Source organism: Ptychodera flava (assembly GCF_041260155.1).
Source record: "Ptychodera flava strain L36383 chromosome 23 unlocalized genomic scaffold, AS_Pfla_20210202 Scaffold_23__1_contigs__length_28996876_pilon, whole genome shotgun sequence".
Classification (NCBI taxonomy): Eukaryota; Metazoa; Hemichordata; class Enteropneusta; family Ptychoderidae; genus Ptychodera; species Ptychodera flava.
In genome coordinates this window covers 27,582,212-27,593,344 of record NW_027248277.1, presented here as the reverse complement: position 1 = coordinate 27,593,344, position 11,133 = coordinate 27,582,212, and the positions used below count along the sequence as shown (strand labels likewise).

The following is an 11,133-nucleotide window of genomic DNA, read 5'->3' as shown; positions in this document are numbered from 1 at the left end:
ACATCTGACATAACTTTGATAGCATGATTTGTGATACTTCACTTCAATACTGACCAAGTCTTGACCTCTCAACTGCAGTAGAAGTTTCTCGTCTTTCCTAAATTCGGCAGCTTTAAGTAATGTACGTCCGTCAGTTTCACAAGTGACAAGTCTTTCATTTGACCTCTTTCTTGAAATCGGGTCAACCCTTCGTTTCTCACCTTGCATAATATACACATCGGTGGCAGTACGTGTATACTTCTCCGCTTGGCTGAAGAAATGGATCTTGAACTAGGGTTTGACCTTAAGTATCGTTTTACGGGAGACACTTGTTGTTCACTGTCATCATTCAGTTCCGTCGGTTCACTTGTGGCAAGCGTTTTACGTAGCTTACCTTTCTCTCTGCGTTTCTCTGCCTGTGCAAGCCGGCGTTTACTAGTGAAACGCTGATAGCATACAAGGTGATAGCCGGTCTGATCTCTTGCTTCAGGATCCAATTGCAGTGCAATTTCCTGCTCCAACCCATCGGAGCTTTTCCAAATCTTCGCGCATTCCATTAATTTTGCCCAAGAGCGGTCAGTAAAAGCCTTGATCGGCTCGTCTTGTATGTCACTGACGTGACACACACACTCCCTACTTGTGGAGGTAGCCATTTTGGATTTGTATGTATCGGACTACGTGATTGGCTTATTGACAAATCCGCCAATGAAAACGCTTGTTGCTCACAAGCTTTAACATCGATGATGACCTTTGACACTTATTAGCATATATTATATATTTGTAACTTTTCCGCCTATTTCACAAAACCGCACAAACTGAGTTAGTAAAACTATCGATTTTCTATTTCTTTATGGTGGGAACTCAACATTTCGGCTGACTGGGATTAAACTTGAGAGTTCAGAGAACTTTTTGAAACGATAGCCCGGGTCGGCCACAGACTACTATGGTCGTGTCGGGTTTGGCTGGGCTTGCACGAAATACATTCTTTACATTTAATACATTTAATACATTTTTTACATTTAATTCACGCAAGGTCTGCACGAAATACATTCTTTACATTTAATACATTTAATACATTTTTTTACATTTTTTACACGAAAGGTCTGCACGAAATACATTCTTTACATTTAATACATTTCTGGGCTTGCACGAAATACATTCTTTACATTTAATACATTTAATACATTTTACATTTTTTACACGAAAGGTCTGCACGAAATACATTCTTTACATTTAATACATTTTTTACATTTATGTCACGAAAGGTCTGCACGAAATACATTCTTTGGTCGCGTCGGGTTTGGCTGGGCTTGCACGAAATACATTCTTTACATTTAATTCATTTAATACATTTTTTACATTTTTTACACGAAAGGTCTGCACGAAATACATTCTTTACATTTAATACATTTTTTACATTTTTTACACGAAAGGTCTGCACGAAATACATTCTTTACATTTAATACATTTTTTACATTTATGTCACGAAAGGTCTGCACGAAATACATTCTATGGTCGGTCGGGCGGGTCTAGCTGGGCTTGCACGAAATACATTCTTTACATTTATACATTTAATACATTTTTTACATTTTATCACGAAAGGTCTGCACGAAATACATTCTTTACATTTTTTACATTTTTACACGAAAGGTCTGCACGAAATACATTCTTTACATTTAATACATTTTTTACATTTATGTCACGAAAGGTCTGCACGAAATACATTCTTTACATTTAATACATTTTTTACATTTTTTACACGAAAGGTCTGCACGAAATACATTCTTTACATTTAATACATTTTTTACATTATGTCACGAAAGTCTGCACGAAATACATTCTATGGTCGGGTCAGGTCTAGCTGGGCTTGCACGAAATACATTCTTTACATTTAATACATTTAATACATTTTTTACATTTTTTACACGAAAGGTCTGCACGAAATACATTCTTTACATTAATACTTTTTACATTTATGATTCATACCATGCGTTTTTGTATTGTTAGAATCTAATTTAAGTACGTCGGATATATATTCCCCAAAATTTCCAGACCATAATAACAGAGAGTTGTATAACGTGACAAGAATGGATTGCATATATTGAGCATTACGATGCAGATTGACACATCACACTCATATTCCAAATGCTTAACCACATATTTGAAGATATTTTCTATTTCGACTAAATAACTGCAATATTATGCCGTTTTGTGTTGAATGTAACAGATCTTCTTCATGTGCAATTCATTAACACACCTTTACACATGATCTTACAGCTTATCTTAAAATACTGTTGTTATCCCAATTGTTTACCACGTACTTGCAAAAATACATGCTAAAGGTCAGCATCTATACAAATCGGCAAACAAGGAAGTACACACATGTCTTTCTGCTTAAGAAGATATATAGTTACACTTACCTCCGTCAGAGTTTCTATGTTTGCCTTGGCACCAATGAGAATGTCTGCAACATCTTTACGGCCCTTTTGGGCAGCATAGTGCAGTGGAGTATAACCTTTCTGCAGAGTGAAATATGAAACCATGAAGTACAGATATGTGTATACAATGTATTATGAAAATATATTCAGAACCATCAATAATATAAATAATATATATCCTTTAAAAAGATTACTGGCATTATTGGTAGATCTGAAGGACAAAAACTCTCACAAATGAAATACCTAGCACGACTATATAAGAACTAGCCTTTATTGAAGTCTTTATAAATGTAATATACAAGTAGGCACAAACCCCCTCATGCAAGTATGATATGCTCTCACACTGTGATTATTTTTTATCCCAGAACATTTCTATCTGTTGAAAAAGATAATTGAAAACAAAGATACAAAGCAACTCATTTCCCTTTGGTCAGAAAAAATAGCCAACAAATATTTTCTTGATGAGTCAAGAGAGATAGCAAAAATACATTATGATGGATCAAGATGGCAAACAAGTTTATTTTGTTGAACTGGTATCTTAAAAGATATTTTGTGTCAAGGATACTTTATCTTCCTTATATGGGTATTACTTTAGTTTGGACTGCTATGCACTTTGCTAGTATCAAACATTTACTTTAGAACAAACCATTATCAGATTGAACCATTTCACTGTTGTTTTATCATAGTGGTAGGTGGGAAGATGACAGTATGTTTACTGTTCTACACAGAATGTTCATAATCTGTCGTCATTCGAATGATGAGAAAATGAAGTTCAGCCATGGTTATTGTAATCTTTCCACAAACATTATCCATTATCAATGTTAGATGGGACTTTGCTTTCTGAATGACCTCTTCCCTTAATTACAAATATTGTCTTTATATAGTCCAGTCAATTTAGGGTTTAACTTAGGACTAATTGCAACATAAAATATTTCTTCACCATGAGCTTTGGGAAGGTCCCACTAATATCATATAAAAAGTATAGGAAAATCTAAGTGGTGCAAATGGGTTAAATTTGCATATATTCAAATTACCTATATGTTTTCTTTAAAATGCATGCAATGCTCACAGTTGGGCATGTAAACTGAATTGTAGTGACTATTTTCTTTGCCATACGATTTAGTAAGGTTCAAAAGTTAATAATTAAAGTCTGGAACAATAAGTGTCATGCAAATTAGTTAATTTGCATTATGTAAGCTCATTATTTCGATTATTTCTAACAAAATGGAAGTGGTTTACTCATGTAAACAAACTTTTTCTCTACGAATTGGTAAACTTTGAAGAATGTATCTTTGTGTCTTGCTATATTGGTGGCATATAGAAGTGTATGAGGAAATAGAAGCAATGGACATACTTTTTCTTCCTAGATTGCGTAATGTAATTAATATCTGAATTATGTTGTGCTACCCCAGCATTTCCTGTTCGGGTTTGTTGGGTAGCTCCTCATCCTAGTCCCTGTTGTTTGCTGCAAAGTGAGAATTATTTCGCTTGCCGTGAGAACCGTGACAAAACGTGCAGAATCCCTGAAGCAATCGTGACAAAATGCGCACTAACCATAGAAGAACATGGCAAAACTTGAAAGGACCGTGATATTGCCCTGCTTCCCATCCTACTACGGACAATCTCCAAGTTTTGTTACGGTCTACTTTGCTCTGTCACGTTTCCTTGATTCAGCTCATTTTACTATGACCTACGAGGTTTCTCATCCTACCATCACAATTTTAAAATTTTGGACCCGGAATCACACTAGTTACATTTGCCCATTCCGTCCTTCCACGTTATCTCCGTCCATCCCGTTTTGTCCACAGTGGCCTGAAATTGAATGGACTGCTGTGGTCGCCGGGAACATAGTGTAAATATAGCAATATGTGTGAAGCCAAATGTTTTACCAGGGTAAATTTGCAGACATCAGTTTTCTTCCTAAATCAGACCTAGTCAGTCAGAATGAGTGAGTAAATCCTTTGCTTATATATGTCATCTATAGTTCATATATTTGATTCAACATTGGCGCTGGTTATTAAAAGCATTAATATCCGAATATTGTTTTCAGTTGGTCAATATAAGCAATTCATTTACCTTAAAATAACTGAAATTTATGAATCTAATCTTGACCTATTCTTTTTATCTTTGAATTCTCCCATGTTATGCATTGCGTATTCAACAATCTAAGTTTCAGTGGCAAGAATGCCACTGATTTTACTTGTGTCATAAGATTTAAACTTGGCGCTTAGTATGCAGACACATGAAACATTTAATAAAATAATTGATCATTTTCAGTTTTCCCTGACACATTTATGTCATAACAACAGAACATTCATAACTGGCAGCAATCAGATTCCAAAGTCATGTAGAAAGATTATTTTCCAGTAACTTTAAGCGATATTTCATGCTGTACCGGTATTCTATGACAAACAAACAAGCCAGAAAAAGGCAAAAGACATTGGTTAGGGAATAAATCATACAACTTGTTCACAACTCTCCTTTTAATCATATTTACTAGTTAATTGTTTTGAAGTATCCTAATTTGTACTTGTATGAAAATATTTGTGGGAAATAATTGTATTTTTAAAAATATTATTTGTTTATTATTTATTTTACATTTACAAAATGCACATATTGAACTTCAGTTGCATCACTTGACTTCATGCAGCCATCAGTATCACACACTGCCTGCTATGGTGCATAGATGTAATTTTTCCTAATGGGTAATTTGTCTTTATTCTTTATATTTTTCCAAGCCTAACATTTTTTTCTTGCAAAAACAAAATCCTAATTGAGTCTGCTTTGAAAGTGTTGACTGCTTTTGAATAATATCATTACTGTGTCAGCAAGTTGCCAATCATTTCATTTCTTTGGTAACTTCAGAGAGGAACAGCACTCCATTCATGTAAGAGGCAAATACTGGATGATTGCTCTATGTACACATACCAATCTTCCACAAAGTTTTAGATAAACAATAAGTCATCGTTGATGAACCGTCCCCACTGTATGGGTACTTTGATTATAAGTCCCAAAGAGAGGATAGAGTCTTGTTCATTAATTGGGTATGTGATTAAATGAGTTCCATGATAGTTAAAACGTAAAAACAATGTCTGCTGCTACCCTTATTACAAACAGGTCATGAAATAAGTCAATTAGTAATTAATCAATTGGATGTTGCCAAACATTTTTTAAAACTTCTATGACGGAGGAAAGTATCACACAATATGACCTCAGATTTAATATGAATTTATATTCGCAAGTGGCATAAACAATCCCACATCATCAAATCTATTAAATTTAATAAACTTTTATGAGGTGAAACATACTTTCACAATAGTTTGCCATTTTACTAAAGCTCACAAGTTAAACTCATATTTGTATTTTACTTTCAATGCACAAATGGTAGAACATTACCAACTTGTAAGCACAAAGTATCACAACGATCAAAGTTGAAAACAATCATTTTTCAGTGTGCGATAATACTTGTTTTATTGTAATTTAAATGGGCGGGTTCGAGGCTGTGTTGGATATCGTGGAAACGAGGCTACCCTTGGATTCCATTGTTAGCTTTGACACTCGAGCGTTCGCACGTACATAGTACTTTGTCCAGAAGCTATTGTTCCCGCCAACCAACCATTCATAACTTACAACAACGGGAGACACGGACAAACTTTCCAAGCGTGGTGCGAGGCAGCTGGCCTTACGGAAGACACATTCAGGATACTAACGGCACAGGCCATCCCATCAACGGACGTAATCAAACGCCTCAGCAATGAAGACATCATCGCTCTTGAATTGCCTATCGGTCAACGTGGAATGCTCCGCCACGCACGGACCAACTTCGGCGCATACCCGGCTCCTCCGGATCCCCAGGAACAGAGACTCTGGACCAACCTGCAGGTGCGACGGTGGCACCAGAAGTGACTACGAAGTCCCTGGCCAAAAATAGCGACTGTCCTTGAAGAGCTAGTGACAGCGCGCTCAAGGACATCATATCAGACCAGCACATCAAGCGTACCAACGACTAGAGTCCTGTGAAAGGTGAGCGTAAACCATTACTCATTCCGGACTTTATTACCACAAAAAACGGTTCGCTCGACGCAACTGATGAGGCCGAACATCGCGGCTTGACGGGGCCCGCACACCACGAAATTGATAATGGGAACAACCAAGCAGAGACGAAAACCGGCCAAGTTCCCTCCCTCAGTTGGATATCGGCCAACGCCCGCATCTTAGAGACATTAATTAACCGTGGTATGTCAACGAAGGACACATTAGACTCATTCCTTTCCACATCTGTAAGGGCTTTTCTTGATGCAAAGATTAGAGGAGTATTGTACATAAGAGGAGAACAAATCTTGTACAAGCTAACATATCAGGGCAATTACTTCTATAGAAACATATTTCATTCATAACAATTCGCATCATAATTTGGTATAGTATTAGATCGACAACTTAAAAATGTTTCTTTTGTCAAATGAGTTACAAATAGTGCAGTGCAGTGCAGACAAATGAACTTCACAGAAATTAGATATGGTTTGAGAAAACCAATCTGAATAAACTAGGCCTAGATAACGAAGTTACAGTTTTTTTCTTTGCAAGAAACCAGAGCTTGCATAATTTTTAATGAACCAACACTCTCAAAAATATTGTCATTCTTAAACATGGTTAGAGAGGGAGAAATACACTAGGGTATGGATAATAGATAAAATATAATATAAACCAGCAAAAAAGCAGGTGAGGAGATACTATTGTCATATGATAAATGCAATGTCCTGTGTTCATATTTGAAAACAATGCCGTAACAAAATTGCCAATAAAATATACATACAAAGATCACGTGATAGGCTTGAATTATAAACAAAGTGTGCTAAAATAATATTACCACACATTGGTTGCAGCATTTCAAAGACAATGCCAATCCAAATCTGATTAAACTTATTCTTCTTTTGAAAACGGTAGTTACATGATTTGTTATGTTCTGTATACTTTTCAACGATAGAAAATTATAACATGGCTCTTCTTGATACTATCAGCAGGGTTCATACACTTCAAGTAAATCAAATTCCAGGACTTTCCAGGAGATTTTTTGCCATTTTCCAGGAGTATTTGTGGTTGAAAAATGCCATTTTCCAGGAGTGTTTGCACGATAAAGCTTGCAATTTTAATAAGAATCATACACTAATTGTTTCTAATGTTTTCATTGTCCACAAAACTTCAGCCCATAAGACATCATTTTGCTGACAAATGCAGTCAATGACGAGTTGACAGGTTTTTGACGGTGACAACATCTTGAATAACATCGCTGACGATTGAGACAGTTGCGAGTGTGGTGTCAGGAAAGATAAACTCAGGGAAGGCCTAGAATTAGTCGATGACTTTTCATTTGATGAAGATCGGGCAAAGAAACCATTAATTTTTTTATTCACTTGCTCCTGTTTTTTTCTAGCTGTGATATCGCAGCGTACTTGTGGCGTGTATCGAACGCGATCGGGTCATTGAGGTCATCGCCACAGTCCCGCTGCGAGCCAACGCATAGGCTTCGTTGGCAGTTTACGAAGAGACCGACCGGTATCGTAGATTTAGCTCGCAAAAATAAAAATAGATAAAGCATGCAAAAAATAAAATTATACCTACTGTATCACTGACTATCTGAGACTCATCTTCTACTCCTGCTAACGAGCCCGACCGTGACAACATGTATTTTCGACCGTTTTTCGGTGAGTCGTCGATGGTTCCTGCTTGAATTTGAACTTTTGACCTCTAACGTATTCAATGCGTTGTACGCGCGATCGAGCAAACATCGTAGAACCGTCGACGGCTCACGGGAAAATGGTCGAAAATACGTGTTCTTATCTTCAAGAAAGTTAGCAGGCGCACAGAATGAGTCTCAGATAGTCAATGATAAAGATATACAAGTTTATTTATTCAAAGGCTAATATAGTTCATTATTTGCAAGCTAAATCTACGATACCGGTCGGTGTCGTCGTAAACTGCCAACGAAGCCTATGAGTTGGCTCGCAGCGGGACTGTGGCGATGACCTCAATGACCCGATCGCGTTCGATACACGCCACAAGTACCGCTGCGATATCACAGCTAGTTTTTTTCCTACCAGAGCTCGATGTTTTGCTCCTTTAGCTATAGCATGGCTTTTCATAGCCCCGCGTATGATGCTATGTGTTCCCTGCATTATAAAGCCTCCCACTACAGCCCTGCTAAGGTCCATAGACATGCGGTCCCAATTTGGACCGCACACGAAAAACTACTTTTCTAACTACTTTCGGCCGAAATCAACTCGATTCCAATCTATGCCTACCCGAATCACTCAACCGCTCACAGACTGCAAAAAAGAACTGTTCGCATGACGTCCAAAACCATTAGTTTGCTGGTGATGCACGGTGAAGGGCACAAAGGCCGGCAATATCTCGCATGAATGTACCGAATGGCGAGCCACGGGAACACGGAGCATCATACGCAGTGCTAGGCTTTTCGATACATCGAAAGTCTTTTCACAAAGTTTGCATCTTGCCGCGAATTTATCTTGCGCCCGCTCAAGCCATCCTATGTACTCGGGCTGTTTCAACCAATGATCGCTGAATAAACACTTTGCAGGAGGCATTGCTGTGACTGATGACCCGAACAAGCTTTAAATTTCAACACGGTCCCTCCACAACCTACTCATGCATACTTCGATGTCACTGTACGTGCGTGCAAAACCGTGGATAATGGAATACACAACATGGTCTCGCCCACGCTAGTACAAGGGTACCCCTTTACGACATTATAAGAAACACTACTACGCTTTCCAAATTTTGTCTCGGGAGGGCTCCCCACCTGTCGCAAAACATCTTTTCGCATTTTTGCAATTTTGACGTTCGACAATTATACTGTTTGACGTTCGCCCTTACGATCAGGCCGTTCTCGACCGTGTGCGATCGTAACTAGCGATTTTCCAGGAGTTTTCCAGGAGTAAATTTTGATTTTCCAGGAGTTTCCAGGACTTTCCAGGAGTGGTTTTAAATTCCAGGACTTTCCAGGACTTTCCAGGAGCGTACGAACCCTGTATCAGACTTAAAATGAGTATTTCTCCATTTTCAACATTTGAGAGAGTCAAAGAAAATTTAAGTTGCTCTTTGCATATAGCACAAAGGGCAGAACAATTCACATTTTCAACGCACAGTGATGATGTAAATATGATATGGCAGTGTTTTGCTGATTTGTTTGTTTTTTTCACCAAACACCTTGCCTTGCCCAAAGCAGACAAAAAAAATTGAAGTAACACTCAGAAATATTTTACCATCATAATCATCTTACCCAAACCCTAATGAAAAAGTTCAATCCCTTGATGTGTGTAAGATGTCACAAATGCTTATATTATCAGTAAACTTATCTGAAAACAGATCAGTGCACTGTACATTTCAGTGCAGGACAAGCAAAGGCGATGTGATGCTAAGTAAATGTCCTTTACATTATGGATGTGGATTTACATACGATGGTCAAAGATTTATACAAATAATTAAACAGATGGAGCTGAGTACCGGTACATATGGACACTGATAATGCACCTTATCCTTGGTTAGGATGCCAGAGACACACTTAATGCTATATATGCATTGTGTTCATAGTTTTAATCAAAACTCAATCAATTATTCCAAATAAACCAGTGTTTCATGAGATATTGACAAGTTTACAGTGATTATATTACTGACAGTATGCAAATTATCCAGAAGCACATTTCCTCAGTTTTGCTTTGAAATTGAAAGGTAGGGTCCGTTGAATGAAAAGTATCAAAATTTGTGAATGAAATTTAAGTTATCAAAAATGAAAAGAACCAAGCAATGTCGGTTTTGACAGTATTTTAGGCATTGATATAAAATTCGTAGAAAGCAATCCTAAAAGTATTGCCTTCTCTATAAAACTGAGTGTTTTACAATGATGAGTTAAGATGTATGTGATACAGTTCAGGCTACAATTTCTGTTAAACCCTCAGCCTCATTTACAAATTCATGCATGCCAGGGTACATGGCAACTCCTCTTACACACATCTACCATACTTTAATATATCAATTCATAACTGGAGATTCCCTTAGGCAAAGTTAAGAATCAATTTCTGGTGTTAACAAAGTCATGTTACAAATATTTCAACCCCTTACTCAAGGAACCTAATGCAATAGCACATGATATATTATCGCCCAAAGATGGGACTATGTGCCCGAGGGTAGGTGATCATTTGCCCTCCTTACGTCTGGCAAATGGTCTCCTGCCCTGAGCGTACATTATAGTTCCTTGTTTGGGCTATAATGTTTTTATTACATCCCTCTCTTACAGAGTTTTCTCTAAAAATATTTAGATTTATTGGCAAATGGTAATCCAATCCCTTATTGCAATCTTAGATGAAAATCAGTTCAAAATTGAACAATTTTCATCATCAAATGGCGCAATGATATAATTAAACTACTGTTATGCGGTTTATCGATTTTTTTCGGCAAAATTTTCCAAAAACACGGATTTCCTATGCAAAACATGAAATTTAAGCATTTTTACATCAACAAGTTATCCAATGATGACTATGCGGCCCGCGACGTCATCGACGAGTTACCATTGAATCCTATGGAGCGCGCGACGTTCGATATATGAGGCATGTAATAAAAGAACTTAAATAATAGTATTATTTACTATAATCATGGAAAAGTCAAATTGTCCAGGCAAAATTTTTAAGAAACTTTAAAAATC

General features: G+C 37.2%; 1 pseudogene; it reads left to right on the top strand.

The window, feature by feature from the left end:
• The window catches only part of LOC139123704 (ubiquitin-conjugating enzyme E2 Z-like), a 585,434-nt pseudogene that overhangs the window by 204,542 nt on the left and 369,759 nt on the right, over positions 1–11,133 (top strand).